This window comes from Ursus arctos, unplaced genomic scaffold, assembly GCF_023065955.2.
Source record: "Ursus arctos isolate Adak ecotype North America unplaced genomic scaffold, UrsArc2.0 scaffold_7, whole genome shotgun sequence".
Taxonomy (NCBI): Eukaryota; Metazoa; Chordata; class Mammalia; order Carnivora; family Ursidae; genus Ursus; species Ursus arctos.
The window spans coordinates 58,442,963-58,459,612 of record NW_026623089.1 but is presented as its reverse complement, the minus strand read 5'-3'; positions in this window follow the sequence as shown (position 1 = coordinate 58,459,612).

Below are 16,650 nucleotides of genomic sequence, written 5' to 3'. Positions count from 1 at the left end.
ACAAACTGAGGGTTGCTGGAGGGGAGGTGGGTGGGGGATGGGGTAAATGGGTGATGGGCATTAAGGAGGTACGTGATGTAATGAGCCCTGGATGTTGTATGCAACTGATGAATTATTGAACTCTACATCTGAAACTAACAAGAGACAGATATATGCTGGCTAAGAATTTAAATTGGAAAAAGATTGTCATTATAAAATAAGCAAACAAACAAACAAAAAAAAACAAAATAACAAGTGTGAGTAATGATGTGGAGAAATTGGAATCCTTGTGCATTGTTGGTGGGAATTTAAAATGGCACAACCACTATGAATCACAACCTGGGTGGCTCAGTCAGTTAAGTGTCTTACTTTTGATTTAGGCTCAGGTCATGATCTGGGAGTCATGAGATTAAGTCCTGTGTGGGGCTCTACCCTGGATGTGGAGCCTCCTTGAGATTCTCTTGCTCTCCCTCTCTGCCCCTCCCCCTCCACTCACTCTCTCTAAAAATACAAGAATACTATATATATAATTACCCTATGATCTATGGTAATACTATATATATATATATATATATATATATATATATACACAAAATACAAAAATACTAATACACCCTATATATAATTACCATATGATCTATTAATTCCACTTTGTGGAATATCTCCAAAAGTATTAAAAGGAGAAAGTAAAACAGATATTTGGAAATCCATGTTTATAGTAGCCTTAATCACAATAGCCAAACAGTGGAAATAACCCGTGTCCATTGACATGTAAATGGATAAACAAAATGTGGCATATACAATGTAATATTATTCAGCCTTAAAAGGAAAGGAAATTCTGGCATACATTAAAAAATGGATGGACATTGTGGACATTATGCCAAGTGACATAAGCCAGTCACAAAAGGACAAATCCTGTATGATTCCACTTACATGAAGTGAGATAAACAGAGTAATCAGATCCTTAGAGGGAGAAGTAGAATGGTGGTTGCCAGGAGCTGGGAGGAGGAAGTAATAGGGAGTTATCGTTAAATGGAGTTTATCGCTTATGAAGTTTCAATTTGGGAAGATAAAAAATTCCAAAGATGGATGTGGTTATATCTGCACAATAATATGATTATATTTAATATTGATGAACTATACACATAAAAACAGTTACAATGCTCTTTTTATGTTATATATGCTTTACCACAATAAAAAATACATGTAGAAATATTAAATGAGCAAAATCCCAGATATCATTCAGCCCCAACCACATTCTTGAGCTTTTCTCTCACACACACTCACAATTTTAATAGGACAAAATCAGTCTAAATCTATATTTCAATATAAAAATCAAGGATGGTAATTGTGAGAGGATAAATACCCAGAAATTCTGAGTAAGATTTAATTTTTACAAGCCTTTATCAGCTATTAAGTTTGCATTCTTTTTTTTTTTCGTCCTCATTGCAAAAACAAAAACAAAAAACAGTAAAGTTCTAATTCTCCTCATTTTTTTTTTTTATCAGAGAAACCTATCTTTAAACTCCAACATGCCCACATCTTTTTCTGTTTTTCTATGGATCCCCAGGGGATTAATATACTTCCACAAATATACTTCCTCAGCCAATTTTACTCTTTATTAAATCAAGTTGAACTAGACCTACTTTATAGATGTTTTCCCTTAGGTTGTTGCCATTATACTCAGAATAAGTTACCACATGGGGCAAATCTTACTTCTTAGTGCACTACACTAATAAAGAAACCAAATTGTGCATTTGCATATGGAATGTACATAAAATTTTACATGTGAATCTGTGACTTTACGTAAGACTTTGTATCAAATAATGATGCAGGGAAGGAAAGAGCAGGAAAAGATACTTTACTGCTTTGGCTAGATGAGGCCACTTGCAGAGTCTACAACCCCAGTCTTATCCTTGATACTGTAGGCAAGGGCCAGATTACCTCATTTTGCTCTCTCACCCAAACATGTACAGTCAAGCATTCTAATTATCTCCATGCCATGTGTTGAAGGACTCTAAGAGAAAAATAAACAGGTAGAGCAATTAGTTTCATATATCACCACATTTAGAAAACTGGTAGCCCAGCTCTAGTGACTATACCATCTGTCAAGGGGAAGGAAGCAAAGCCTTAATGACTTATTTCTTATGTGTATGACACTGAGTTCAACTGAGACAGAAAGTTTGAAACCAGGCTATTATTAATTGACAATTTCTTAAGATTTTATTTATTTATTTGACAGAGAGAGAGAGAGTACAAGCAAGGGGAGCAGCAGGCAGAGGGAGAAGCACCCTCCCCACAGAGCAGGGAGCCTGACTCAGGGCTCGATCCCAGAACTCTGGGATCATGACCTGAGCCGAAGGCAGATGCTTAACTGACTGACCCACCCAGGCGCCCCATTAATTGACAATTTTAAGTTCCTTTCAAAAAGATGGAATATCAGGGTGCCTGGGTGGTTCAACTGGTTAAGCATCTGCCTTCGGCTCAGGTCATGATCTCAGGGTCCTACGATCAAGCCCGGCATCAGGTTCCCTGCTCAGAGGGGAGTCTGCTTCTCCCTCTCCTTCTGCTCCTGACCCTGCTCATGCTCTCTCTCTCTCTTTCAAATAATTAAATAAACCTTAAAAAAAAAAAAAAGATGGAATCTTAAGAGTATAGGACAGTTACAGGAATAAAATGAAACTGCTCATTGATTTGCACATGTAAATTTAATGATTATATTCTAATGCTATCAGGTAATTAATGTAAAAATATATAAGGATTAATTTTTAGGGAAAAACAAAACAAAAAAGGTTTCGAGACATAAAGGATAGTAGAAGAGACAATTAAAATAGAATGGGCAAATGGGGCTTCTCTGAGAATGAGCCATGCCACCTTGAATGGTGAGGTCTGATTCCTGTCCAAGGCCTCATACAAAGAAGCTCATATTTTTATCTGGCACTTTTCACTGTTTCTAATTAATGTATTCTGACTAATAATCATGATACAAAGATAAAAGAAACACCCACAGACACAAACACAAATTCTCAAGGAGAAGAAAATGAGAAAATGAAACAAATTTAAAAACTCTCATCAAATGAGAACAAGACAGAATTTATCCAGTACAGTTCTATATCTGGTCATATAGATCCAATGAGAAATGCAGCATTTCTCCTCAAAAAAGCCACAAAATATATGGAAATTTCAGTTCAAATAAATATCATCCAATTTACATTTGCAAAATGATCCCATATTATGTCCAACATTATTCAAGATATTTTACTGCACGTGAATCTACCCCAAGAATGTTTAGGCTCTTGTTCTCTGTTAGTATGACTGAAAGAAATACATATACCATTAGCATTTTCCCAAGAATCAAGTAATACTTTCCTCAAAAGTAAATATAAGCTTTCATCCTTTATAAAAAAAAACAGTGTTTGAAATGTTTGAACATAAATATCACTAGTTTGTACTCAACAATTTTTTGCTAAAATTTTGAACTTTCTTATTACCCAGCATGATATTTTGTTAGACATTTTATTTTATTTGCTGGCTGGTGAATAGTTGGTTTTATTAACCTAAGATTTGGGGGGGAGCTTTTCACTAAAAAATTAATAAAAACAAAACCTAAGATGTATAAATACCTGAATAGACAAATTGACATTCACTATATTGAACCAGCAAGCATATTATATAAGCCAAGTTAGCAAAGCAGTAATTTCAATTGATTTTATTACATAACTGGCAGAGAGAAAATACAGCTGGCAGTGAAATATACTACCCATTTTATATTTTTCAGAACATGTGGTATTTATGTCTAAGAAGAAGCTGCAAATAAATCCGGTGGTGTTTGTTCAAATATGAAATAGTTTATAGGCAATTACAATGAGGAAGATCTGGCCAAATTGCTTAATAGAGCACTCTGGATTTTATTTTTATTCATCATCATCAAAATGCAAGTCCTAAATGACCATCAACCTTATATTATTATTGTTGTTCCTGTTGTCCTGCTGGTCTTGGGGCTTCGGGTGGGTTCTGCAAAGCTAATTAAACAGGTCTTATTCCAGAAATGTGTCAGTTGATTTCTGACCATCACACTCTTCCTTGCCACATTCCTCGACAAAAAAAGGTACTTTGTGGCACACATGTTTTAACTGAATAAAATATATTGGCAAAAACCGGCAATTAAAATTATAGAGAGCTTTTTCAGTAGTGAGAATCAAGTCTGGAAAATATTCCAATTTACTTTAAAAATTCCCTTTGGATTTCTGAGGCTGGGATTTATATATGCTTCCCATCAATTTTTATTTATTATTTTATTTGATTATCCATGCTCAGAGAATTGTCTTATTTATGGTCAATGTCTCCCTCATCTGTATTCAGGTAGATTTTACAGAAAAAAAAAAACAGAAAGCCTTACCACTGAAGTAGAGGCTTTTCAAAAAATATTTTTTAAGACTTTTTTTTCTTGGAGGAGTTTAAGGTTTATAGCAAAATTGAGAGGGAGGCACCTGAGTGGCGCAGTTGTTAAGCGTCTGCCTTTGGCTCAGGGCGTGATCCTAGCGTTCCAGAATCGAGCCCCACAACAGGCTCCTCCACTAGGAGCCTGCTTCTTCCTCTCCCACTCTCCCTGCTTGTGTTCCCTCTCTTGCTGACTGTCTTTCTCTGTCTAATAAACAAATAAATAAATCTTTAAAAAAAATTGAGAGGAAGTTACACAGATTTCCTATGTAGCCCCCCATTCAGGTGATATTACCCCATTATGAACATTCTTTACCACAGTGGTATATTTGTTACATTTAGCTAATGTATGTGACACATTATAATCACCAAAAGTCCAAATATATGTTACAGTTCACTCTTGATATTGTATATTCTATGGATTTGGGCAAATGTATAATGATATATATTCATTATTATGGTATCATATTGTCAATGCCCTAAAAATCCTTCTCTCCCAACCCCACCTCCCAACCCTGACAACCACTGATCTTTTTATTGTTTCCATAGTTTGGTTTTTCCAGAATGTCATACAGTTGGAATCACACAGTATGCAGTCTTTTCAGATTGGCTTCTTTCATGTGGTAAAATGCGTTTAAGGTTTCTCCATGTCTTTTCATGGTTTGACAGCTCATTTCTTTTTAGCACTGAATAATAATAGTCCATTGTCTGAAAGGGCCACATTCATCTATTGAGGACATCTTGATTGCTTCCAAGTTGTCTTTTAAAAAGTCTTTGGCCCATTTACATTTTTTTTTCTTCTTGTTGTTGCGTTTTAGGAGTTCTTTGTATTTTGGCTACCAATCTTTTATCAGATGTGTCTTTTGTAGTATTTTCTCCCAGTCTGTGGTTTGATTTCTCATCTCTTGACATTGTTTTTCACAGAGCAGAATTTTTAATTTTAATGAAATCCAACATCAATTATTTCTTTCATGGATCTGTTTTTTTGGTGTTCTTCCTAAATATGAGTCGGCATACACTAAATCATCTACATTTTCTATTCTGTTATTTTCTAGAGTTTTATAGTTTCACATTTTATGTTTAAGTTATGATCCATTTGAGTTAATTTTGGTGAAGGCATAAGGTCTCTGTCTAGTTTCACTATTTTGCATATGGATGTTCAGTTGTTCCCGAAGAATTTGTTAAAGAAACTATCTTTGCTCCATTGAATTGTCATTGCTCCTTTGTCAAAGAGCAATTCAGTACATTTATGGGTGTTTATTTCTGGGTTCTGTACTCTGTTCCACCGATCTGTTTGTTCTTCTGCACATACTACACTCTCCTGATGGCTGTAGCTGTAAAGTAAGCCTTGTAGCTGGGGGGGAGGAGGAGCCTTGGTCTTCAGACTTGGTTCTTCACTTTCAATATTGTGTTGGCTATGCTGGGTCTTCTGCCTCTCCATATAAACTTTGAATCCATTTGTCAGTATTTACAAAATAACTTGCTGGTTTTGATTGGGATTATATAGATCAAGTTGGAAAGCACTGACAGCTTGACAATATTGAGTCTTCCTACCCATAAACATAGAATATTTCTCCATTTATTTAATTCTTCTTTGATTTTGTTCATCAAAATTTTATAGTTTTCTTCAAATAGTTCTTGTGTACATTTTGTTAGATTTATAAGTAAGTATTTCATACTTTGGGGTGTTAATGCAAGTAATACTATGCTCTTAGTTTTAAATTCCACTTGTTGGTATATAAGAAAGCAATTGATTTTGTATATTAAATATTTGTCCTACAACCTGGCTATAATCACTTATTAGTTAAAGGAGTTATTATTGTTTTAGTTTTTTTTTTTTTTAATTTTCTTAAATTTACATTGCACATCACTCTTCCTTTTGTCACATATTTCACAATGAAAAATATATTCAGGAAGGATAGGCATTATTTTATGCATTATATAAATGAAATGTATTAAGGATCTAACTAAAATGTTACAACTAGTTTTTGCCAGACTTTAGAAGAAAAATCACATTTTATGACTTCTGGTCTTATGCTCTATTATTCTCAAGAAAAGTATATAAATAAATAATTTGTCGCTGAAATTCTAGTGCTTCTACCAGCTACCAGAGTTAATGGTGCTCAAAAGGTTATTTGGGTTCAAGGATGAGATATGGGCCATAGACTGAATCACGCCTGGGTTAAGTTATAAAACTGAGGTGATGGAATATATAATATTCGGGAACAAGGATGGACTAAGAGTCGAGGATGAATTGAAAGCATGATCTACTCAAAAACCAATAATAAGATGGCCAAAAGAGTCAAGGATAAAGTGAAGAGATAATTACATGAATTAACATTTCTGGTGTCAGGATATTCCCGTACTAAGTCAAAAAGGCTACTTGTTCATCCTTCCAACAAATATTATGGAATACCTGTTACATGCCATAGCACATTGTAATGTAGAGACTAAGACAAAGTCATGTTTTCATATAAATTCTATGCTAGTATAACCAGGGTAACTCATTCAACAATATCTGACAACTAGAAAGGTTTGTTTTTAGAATATATAGTAAAAAAAAGTAAATATTTCATCAGACATTTAGAAATAATTTTTTAGAAATTCAGAAATAATTTTGTATTTTGAACCTTGTGTGAATATAAATGTATTAGTGTAACCATATTTAAGATTAAAATAGTAGTTATTTTTAAGTTTTAATGCTTAGAATGATATATTGATTTACTACTAGTTTACATAATATAATTTAATTTACTCACATAGGATTACCAAAGAATAATGGTGAAGGACCTACTCCTGGAAATGAATGCACAATCCAGATAAATATAGAGTGATGGTGAGCTTAATGAATCTTTCTAAAAGTAAAGAATGTTGAAAAGGAAATGAACTGGTGACCTGTCTGCCTGGCTCTGATAAGTCTGAGAAATAAAGGAGACAAAGAAATGTGTGAGAAAAAAAAAAAAGTATGTTTTTTAAGCTAGATGTATGTAGAGACATTATTGGGTTTATCAGATCCATATTTATCTATTTCTTTGATCTGGTTGTTCAGGGCTTTTTTAAAATTCTGTAATCATAATCCATCATAAAATGATTTATATGAGGCTGAATTTGAAGTAGTAATGAAATTCTCAACCATGACAGTAATGACTGTCACTTTTCACTTATTAAAGAGTTCATATTGAAAATAATCTTGGAAAGGACATTTTTCCCCCTCTCACTGGTAAAATAAAATCAGTAAGCTGGCATTACCTCCCTGGTCTTAGATAATGAGTAAAAGTTCCTTATCTGGAAGAGAGGAAAATGGGAGCAGGGTAGGAGGACCCTAGTCATCTCACCTTGTCCCATGAACCCAACTAGACAACTATCAAATCATCATAAATACCCAAGAAATTGACCTGAACACTGACAGAACAAACTACAGCTAAAGGAAGAAAAGAGGCCACACCAAAGAAGGTAGGATGTTTGGAGACATGATTTAGGGGAGAAATGGAGCATGGGTGCTGCAGTGTGGAGGGAGCTAACTTCTCAGAGAAGGGAAAGAGAGAGAGAGCACACAGGGAAACACACAAGGAGAATATTTCCCAAAAGTTTTTTTCATGGAAAATGAGAGGGGATGAATTTTTGCAATCAGCAAAAAGGCCTGGAGATTTAAAGACAGCAGACTTGGCTGGGCAGAGCCTAGAGGGCACTGGGTTGCTCCTGGAGAGAGGGCAGGCAAACAACCTGGGGGCAAAGAGTGTTGATCTGGAGGATCTGAAGAGCACCCCGGGCACACAGTGGGGAGAGTATTCACTTTAATTGGAGTGTGTCTCTGGGAGGAAGCATTCATGGAGACACCTCTCCAGGAACAAAAGTAGCTGGCTAGTGTCATTTCCTTCCTCTGCCCCTCAGCATAAACACAGAGACACCTTCAGAAAGCAGTGCCAAGCTGACACTGGCTGTCTAACTTGCTTATACCGAATACCGCCTTCTTGTGCTGTGGTGGAACTACCTTTCTCAATCATGCCAGCCTCAGTCCCAGCATGGTGGGATCCACTCCCCTGCCCCCACCCAGAAGACCAGTACAAAACCTTGAAACACCACAGATTTTCTGACCAGTATTTTTCAGGGCCTCAGTTCTCATGGAGGTGGTGTCAGGCCTCATTTCACAAGCAGACCAGAGCAATCCTAGTTAAAACTTGCCACATTCAGGCCAGGGACCAAACACTGCCCACAGCAGGCAAGCAGAGACTCTACAGATGACTAGCCTGAAGCACAGAAGAGCCAAAACACAATGGTAGAGTAGATGCAGCACATACTGGAGACACTCCCTAGCCTGGACACTACATGCCCTCTTTTTCATAAGGCCATTACTTTTAGGAGCAGAAGATGTAACTGACTCGTCTAGCAGAGAAGAATGAAGAGACTTAGACAAAATGTGAAGACTAAGAAATGTATCCCAAATGAAAGAACAAGGTAAGACCATGGCCAGAAATCTAAGTGAAGCAGAGAAGTAACATGCCTGATGGAGAATTTAAAGCAACAGTCATAAATATACACACTGGGCTTGAGAAAAAAATAGAAGACATTAGTGAGACTCTTACCACAGAGATAAAAGAATTAAAAAGGAATCAATCAGAGATAAAGAGTGCAACAAATGAAATTGGAAACAGGCTTGATGCAATGAGCAGCAGACTGGAAGAAGCTGAGGAATGAATTAGTGACCTGGAAGACAAAATAATGGAAAGTAATAAAGCTGAATGAAGGAGAGAAAGAAGAATTATGCAGCAGGAGAATAGACTTAGGGAACTCAGTGACTCCATCAAGCATAATAACATTCATATTATAGGAGTCCTAAAAGAGAAGAAAGAGGGTGGAAATTTCATTTGAAGTAATAATAACTGAAAATTTCCCCAGTCTGGGGAAGAAAACAGACATCCAGATCCAGGAGGCTCAGAGAATTCCCATAGAAAGCAATAAAAGCAGGCCAACACCAAGACTTATTGTAGTTAAATTTGCAAAATATAATGACAAGAAAATCTGAAAAGCAGCAGGACAAAAGAAGTTCATAACTTACAAAGGAAGACCCATAAGGCAAGCCGCAGATTTCTCAACAGAAACTTGGCCAGAAGACAGTGGCATGATATTTTCAAAGTGCTGAATGGGAAACATCTGCAGCCAAGAACACTCTATCCAGCAAAGCTATCATTCAGAATAGAAGGGTAGATAAAGAATTTCCCAGACACTCATTTATGGAACATAAGAAATAGGAAGATTGGTAGGAGAAGGAAGGGAAGAATGAAGGGGGAGTCAACAGAAGGAGGAGTGAACCATGGGAGACTGTGGACTCTGGGAAACAAACTGAGGGCTTCAGAGGGGAGGAGGGTGGGGAGTTGGGATAAGCCAGTGATGAGTATTAAGGAGGGTGCATATTGCATGGTGCACTGGGTGTTATACACAAATAATGAATCATAGAACATTACATCAAGAACTAAGGATGAACTGTATGGTGACTAACATAACAAAATAAAAATTATTATAAAAAAATTTAAAAAAGGAAAAAAAAAAAGGAAAAAAAAAAAGAATTTCCCAGACAAACAAAAACTAAAGGAGCTTGTGACCACTATACCAGTCCAGCAAGAAATATTGAAGAGACCTGTTTGAATGCAAAGGAAAGACCAAAAGGGACAAAGAGAAGAAAGGATCAGAGAAAATCTCCAGAAACAATGAGCAATAAAACAAGTAAGAAAATGGCAATAAATAAATATTTACCAATAATTATTTTGTATGTAAATGGACTAAATGCTCCAATCAAGATAGGGTATCAGAATGGATAAAAAACAAGACCCATCTATATGCTGCCTGCAAGAGACTCATTTTAGACCTAAAGGCACCTGCAGATTGAAGTGAGGGGATGGAAAAATAATTATCATGCAAATGGATGTCAAAAGAAAACCAGAGTAGCAATACTTATATTAGACAAACTACACCTGAAATCAAACACTGTAACAAGAGACAAAGAAGGGCACTATATAATCATAAAGGGGACAATCCAACAAGAAGATATAACAATTGTAAATATATATGCACTCAAATATATAAAACAATTAATAACAAACATAAAGGAACTAAATTGATAGTAATACAATAATAGTAGGGGAATTTATACCCTACTTACATCAATGGGCAGATCATCTAAACAGAAAATAAGAAGAGAAACAATAGCTTTGAATGACATACTGGATCAGATGGACTTGAGAGATATATTCAGAGCATTCCATGCTAAAATACACATTCTTTTCAAGTGCACATGGAACATTCTCCTGAATAAATCACATATTAAGTCACAAAACAGGTCTCAATAAATAGAAAAAGATTGAAGTCATATCATGCACTTTTTCTGACCACACGCTATGAAACTAGAAGTCAACCACAAGAAAAAACCTGGAAAGACCACAAATATATGGAGGTTAAACAACATGCTACTAAACAATGAATGGGTCAACCAGGAAATCAAAGAAGAAATGCCAATCACCCAGTTACCCCATCTCCCACCCCCTCGCTTCTGTAACCCTCAGTAATTAAAAAAAAAAAAAAGTGAATGGAAACAGGTCCTTATGAGGTTCTGTCCAGGTTCCTGGTTTCCAATGGATAGAGTAGCAGTCAGTGGAAGCTCGCCTGGGCTAAACTGTTACAGCTACTGAGACCAGGGGCAGATTTCTTGAAGTGGACTCTCCCTTTTTAGTGCCTTTGACCACCAGTGTGGCATTCTAATACTTAAAATCCAGTGGCCCTTCTGATTACCTTTATCTGAAAGATTTCTGTTGAGATAATTATACCAGGCCGATGGCACAGATTCTAGAGGTAAAACTAGAGTTGTCTCACAAAGTCTGTTCAAGCTGGCATAACAGTCAGAATGCTCTGGGTAAACAGGGTCTCTCCAGTAAAACTGCAATGGACTGAACACTCAATTAGTGTCTAGAGTTGAGTCTAGACATCCCCGGTGACAAATGATCACAGAACCCTGCCATTCAGGGGCTTGAATGCTCCAGCTTGGACAATTGGGAGTTATTTAACAGAGACTAGTCTAGGGTCTGGGAGATTGAAAGAAATTTCTGTCCTGCCAGTTGTTGGGAGATTGAAAGAAATGTCCATCCCACCTATTTGCTGGGAGATTGAAAGAATATTATTCAGCCATAAAAAAAATGGTGTACACTATACGATTCAAATTTTTATGTTACACTATGCTCACAAGTGTAGCTACCATCTGTCACTATACAATGCTACTGCAATACCATTGACTATATTTTATTCTTGTGACTTATTTACTCCTAAACTGGAAGCCTGTATCTCCTTCCCTTCATCCATTTTACTCATATTTTCATCTTCCAACCTCTGGCAACTGTCATTTTTTTTCTCTGTATTTATAGGTCTGATTCTGCTTTTTTGTTTGTTTATTTATTCATTCATTTTTGTTTTTTTTAGATTCCACATACAAGTGAAATCACATAGTATTTGTCTTTCTTTGCCTTATTTCACTTATTATAATACTGTCTTAGTCCATCCATGATGTTGCAAATGACAAGATCTCATACTTTTTTATGGCTAATGTTCCATAACATAAATATACCACATGTTCTTTATCCATTCATCTTCCCGCAGATAGTTGGGCTGCTTCCATATCTTGGCTATTATAAACAATGCAACAATAAACATAGGAGTGAATATATATTTTCAGGTTAATGTTTTCATTTTCTTTGGGTAAATACCCAGTAGAGAAATTACTGGATCATATGGTAACTCCATTTTTAATTTTTTGAGAAATCCCCATACTGTTTTCTATAGTGGCTGAACCAATTTAATTCCCACCAACAGTGCATGAGGGTTCCTTTTTCTCCACAACCTTGTCAACATATTATTTCTTGTCTTTTTTTTTTTTCTTGTCTTTCTGAATCTAGCCATGCTGACAGGTGTGAGGTGATATCTTATAATGGTTTCGATTTGCATTTCCCTGATGATTAGTGATGTTGAGCATTTTTTCATGGCCATCTCTATGTGTTTTTGGGGAAAATATCTATTCAACTTCTCTGTCCATTTTCTTTTTAAAGATTCATTTATTTATTTTAGAGGGAGAGAGAGAGGGCAAGCAGGAATGGAAGGGGGGAGCTGAGGGAGAGTGGGAGAGAGAGAGAGAGAAGAAATCTCCATGCCAAGCACGGAGCCTGATGCAGGGCTTGATCTCATCACTCTGAGATCATGACCTGAGCGGAAATCAAGAGTCGGAGGCTTAAACGACTAAGCCACCCAGGCACCCCTGCCATTTTTAATCAGATATTATTTGGTATTGAGTTATATGTGTGTGTTTTTTTTACATATTTAGCAAATAACTCCTTATTTATCATTTGCAAATATCTTCTCCCATTTAGTAAATTACCTTTTCATTTTATGGTTCCTTCACTGTGCAAAAGTTTTTATTTTGGTGTAGTCCCAATAGTTTATTTTTGTTTGTGTTCCCTTGTCTTAGGAGGCATACCTATAATGAACGTATTTTAAATCAATAAGCTAAATTAGCTAGAATATGCATTCCTGAAGAAATTCTTATCAGTAATACTTTATCGGACCTGGAACAATCAATATGTTCAATCATTTCTCAGCTTTTTTTTTTTTTTTTGAGAATTGCGCATGTGCTGACATTTCTAAATTCTGAGAAAGATAGAGTGAATCAGAGTAGCATTTTTTTTTAATTTTTAGTTTTCTTTCAAAAACCTTACAGTCTAGTGGCACAGACATGCAAATAAAATCATGAAGTATCTATGATATAGGATATTTAATACTATGTAATACAGAATTGGATATTCTACACGTAGTAGAAGAGAATGATAATATTCACCATGTAATGATAGACCATTGTTCAATTTAAAAAAAAAATATTTTATTTATTTATTTATTTGAGAGAGTGGGAGGGATCAAGTGGAAGGAGGGGCAGAGGGAGAAGCAGACTCCCTGAGGATTAGGGATCCTGACACAGGACTTGATCCCGGGACCCTGGGATCATGGCTGAGCCTGAGCCAAAGGCATACACTTAACTGACTGAGCCACCCAGGTGCCTTCCCATTGTTCATTTTTTTAAATAAAAATAAGAATAAGACAGGAAAGAAAAACAGAGCATCTGGAGTTTACGGGAAAAGGAAGAAGGTGAGTTTACAATTGTTTGGTTTCTCAAAATTATATTGTGGCTGACAGAGAATATATAAAACAAAATGCTGGCTGGAGAGGTAGGCAAGGACCATGCCACAGAAGAAAAAATACACCAGGCTTAAGAGCTAGGAGTTCATTCTAGTGGCTAATGTAAAGAGTTTTAGGGAAGTTCATTGCACCAAGTTTTTATGAAGATACATGTTTTTACCAAGAAATTTCTGAAATTTTAAACAGTATTTATTGCATGCTCCTACTAGCCCAGCACAGATTTCAACATAGCCCAGCAGTTGGGTAGCCTTCTCTACCTTTAGTTTATCAATATTCTGATTAAATTTATCTTTAAAAATAGTGAAATGGAAAAAAAATGGTATTAAATACTAGGCTAGAGAGGCTTCCAACCCTCAGGTTGTTCTAAGGAAGTTCTTAATACAACAACCGCTCAATGTAATTCACCATATCAAGATATTATGAAGAAAAAACATACAGCCATCTTTTGTGAATAACTAAATCCTTTCTCTTAATTTCAGGTATATAGAGGCAAAGAGTACTTTGGCATATAGATTATTTTAAATAAAAATTACTTAAGAAACAGCCAGTGCAAAAAGAATACTCTGACAGAAAGCAAGAAATAACTCTTCCATGTGAAAGGTATCCATCTTGTACCAGGAGGTAAAGAGATCCTTATCACCAGAGATAGGGAAGTTCCTTAGAGTTCTTTTGTTTCGAGTTCCTTATTAATTGAAGCTCCCAAACATAAGTTTTCTTTGTTCCCGTCAATTCCTCGCAGATTTATTGCTTCTTTGTTTAAAAAGTACAAAAACTGCCTGCCTCGGTGATTTCTTTAGAGTCTCAATTTCATTATTGGGCCTCTGTGTGTATGTAATTAAACTTGCTTTTTTCTCTTATGAATTTGTTTCATGTCAATTTAATTCTTAGACCAGCTAGAAGCATCTCAAAGGATAGGAAAATTCTTCCTTCTTACAGAAACAAGGTATGTAATCCACTTTCATGGACTCTATGAAACATGGCAATGAAGGTCTTAGTTTGTGCATTAATTCAAGTAAAAACATAATAAATTGTGTTTATAGAATCCATGGTTGTATACATTAAAAAATAAAAATAATCTATAAAAATTGCTATTGGAACAAATGAGCATATGTAAGATGCTTCAGGATACAAGGACAACATACAAAAATACATTTTCAATTCAGTTGAAAACTAAAGCTAAAACCAAACCAAATCAAATCAAACAGCAGCAACAACAAAATAAGAGCAAATCAAGTTTATTTTCCATAAGCAATGAAAAGCCTGGAACACCAATATAAATAAATCAAAGAGGTATTAGATAACTTTTACTCTTAAAATTATAAAATAGTAATGGAAGACATCAAGGAAGTTCTAAATAAACGGAAGGATATTTCATGTTCACGTATTGGAAGGTTAATGTTGTTAAGATACTAATTGTCTCTCAAAATTGATCTCTACATTAAAAAGAATCTCAATAAAAATAATTTACAGATTTTGGGTTTTTAAGAAATGATGAAATTACTCTAAATTGTAAATGGAAAGGCAAAAGGGCTAGAAACTACAAAACTAATAATTAAAAAATTAAGTTGAAGGACTTACATTAGCCACTTTTTAAGACAAAATTGCAGTAATCAGGAGAGTGTGGGAATCATGAAAAGATAGACAAGTAAATTATGCAACAGAATGAAAGTCCAACAATAGACCTATGTATATTTGGTCAATTGATTTTCAACGAAAATTAAAAAGCTATTCAACAGAAAAATAATACGTTTTTTAACAAATGATGCTGAAACAGTTAAACATCTATATTGAAAAAAAAAGAAAAAAATAGATACCTGTGGAACTATAATAAAAGATCTAATTTTAAGTCATCAGAAATCTGGAGAGGAAAAAGAGGTCAGAGCTGAAGAAGTAGTAAAAGTAACAATAGCTAAAACTTCCCGAAGTTGGCAAGAGACATAAACCTGTGCTTTCAAGAAGATAAGAAATTCTCAAAAAAAGATAAACCCAATGAAATTCACACCAAAACACATCATACATAATTATACATCTGAAAGGTAAAGACACGTGAAAAACAAGGACTCTTGAAAACATCCAGAGAAAAATGACACTTTACTTATAGAGGAAAATCAATTCAAATAACAGTGGATTTCTTATCAGAAATTATGTAGGTCAGAAAGAAATAGAATATCTTTCAAGTGATGAAAGAAAAAGGGTTAATTCCTTTAACTGAGAAGTCACAGAATTTGAGGCAAAGGAAGGAAAGGAAGAAGGAAGAGAAAAAGGAAGGAAGAAGAGAGGAAGGGAAGGAAGAAGAAATAGGAATGTTTAGTATCAATTACTGACTTTTTTCCATTAAAGTCCAGTAGGCATTTATTTTATTAACTCATTTTTAATTTGGACAGGATCTCAACAGTCTTAGAATCAGTTTGTCTAAGACTTAGGGCTTCCAGATTGCCATGCTTCTAAATGCCTGGGACACTTTAGATATGTATTTAATTATGATGATTTAATTTAGATTTTATTTTACCATAGTATATTCATATACAAAATTAACATTTATACCTGTATAATTCTAAAATATATTATAAAAACAGCCATATCATCCTAATCTCATCTACCTGCAACCAAACTCTGTTTAGTTCTTTAGACCTATTTTCAACTTTCTTTCCAGATTCTACTGATATTAGTTTTAATATGTAAATAAACTGCTTACATTGCTACCTTATGATTTTTTTTTTAGGTTTCAGGTTGTTGAGGATTTAACTTTTTTTTTTTTTCAAGTTCCTTTGTTTTATACACACATACACCTCCAATTCCTCTTGGTTAGATCAATATTAACTGCTTCCATTATCATGATGATATAATCTCAGTATTTACACTAAGTCAGGTTGTATACTATTATGAATTGAATTGTGTTCTCTCAAAAGATATGTTGAAGTCCTAACCCCCAGTACCTTGGAACATAAACTTATTTGGAAAAACGGTTTTTGCACATGTGGTTAAGATGGAGTCATTAGAGTGAGT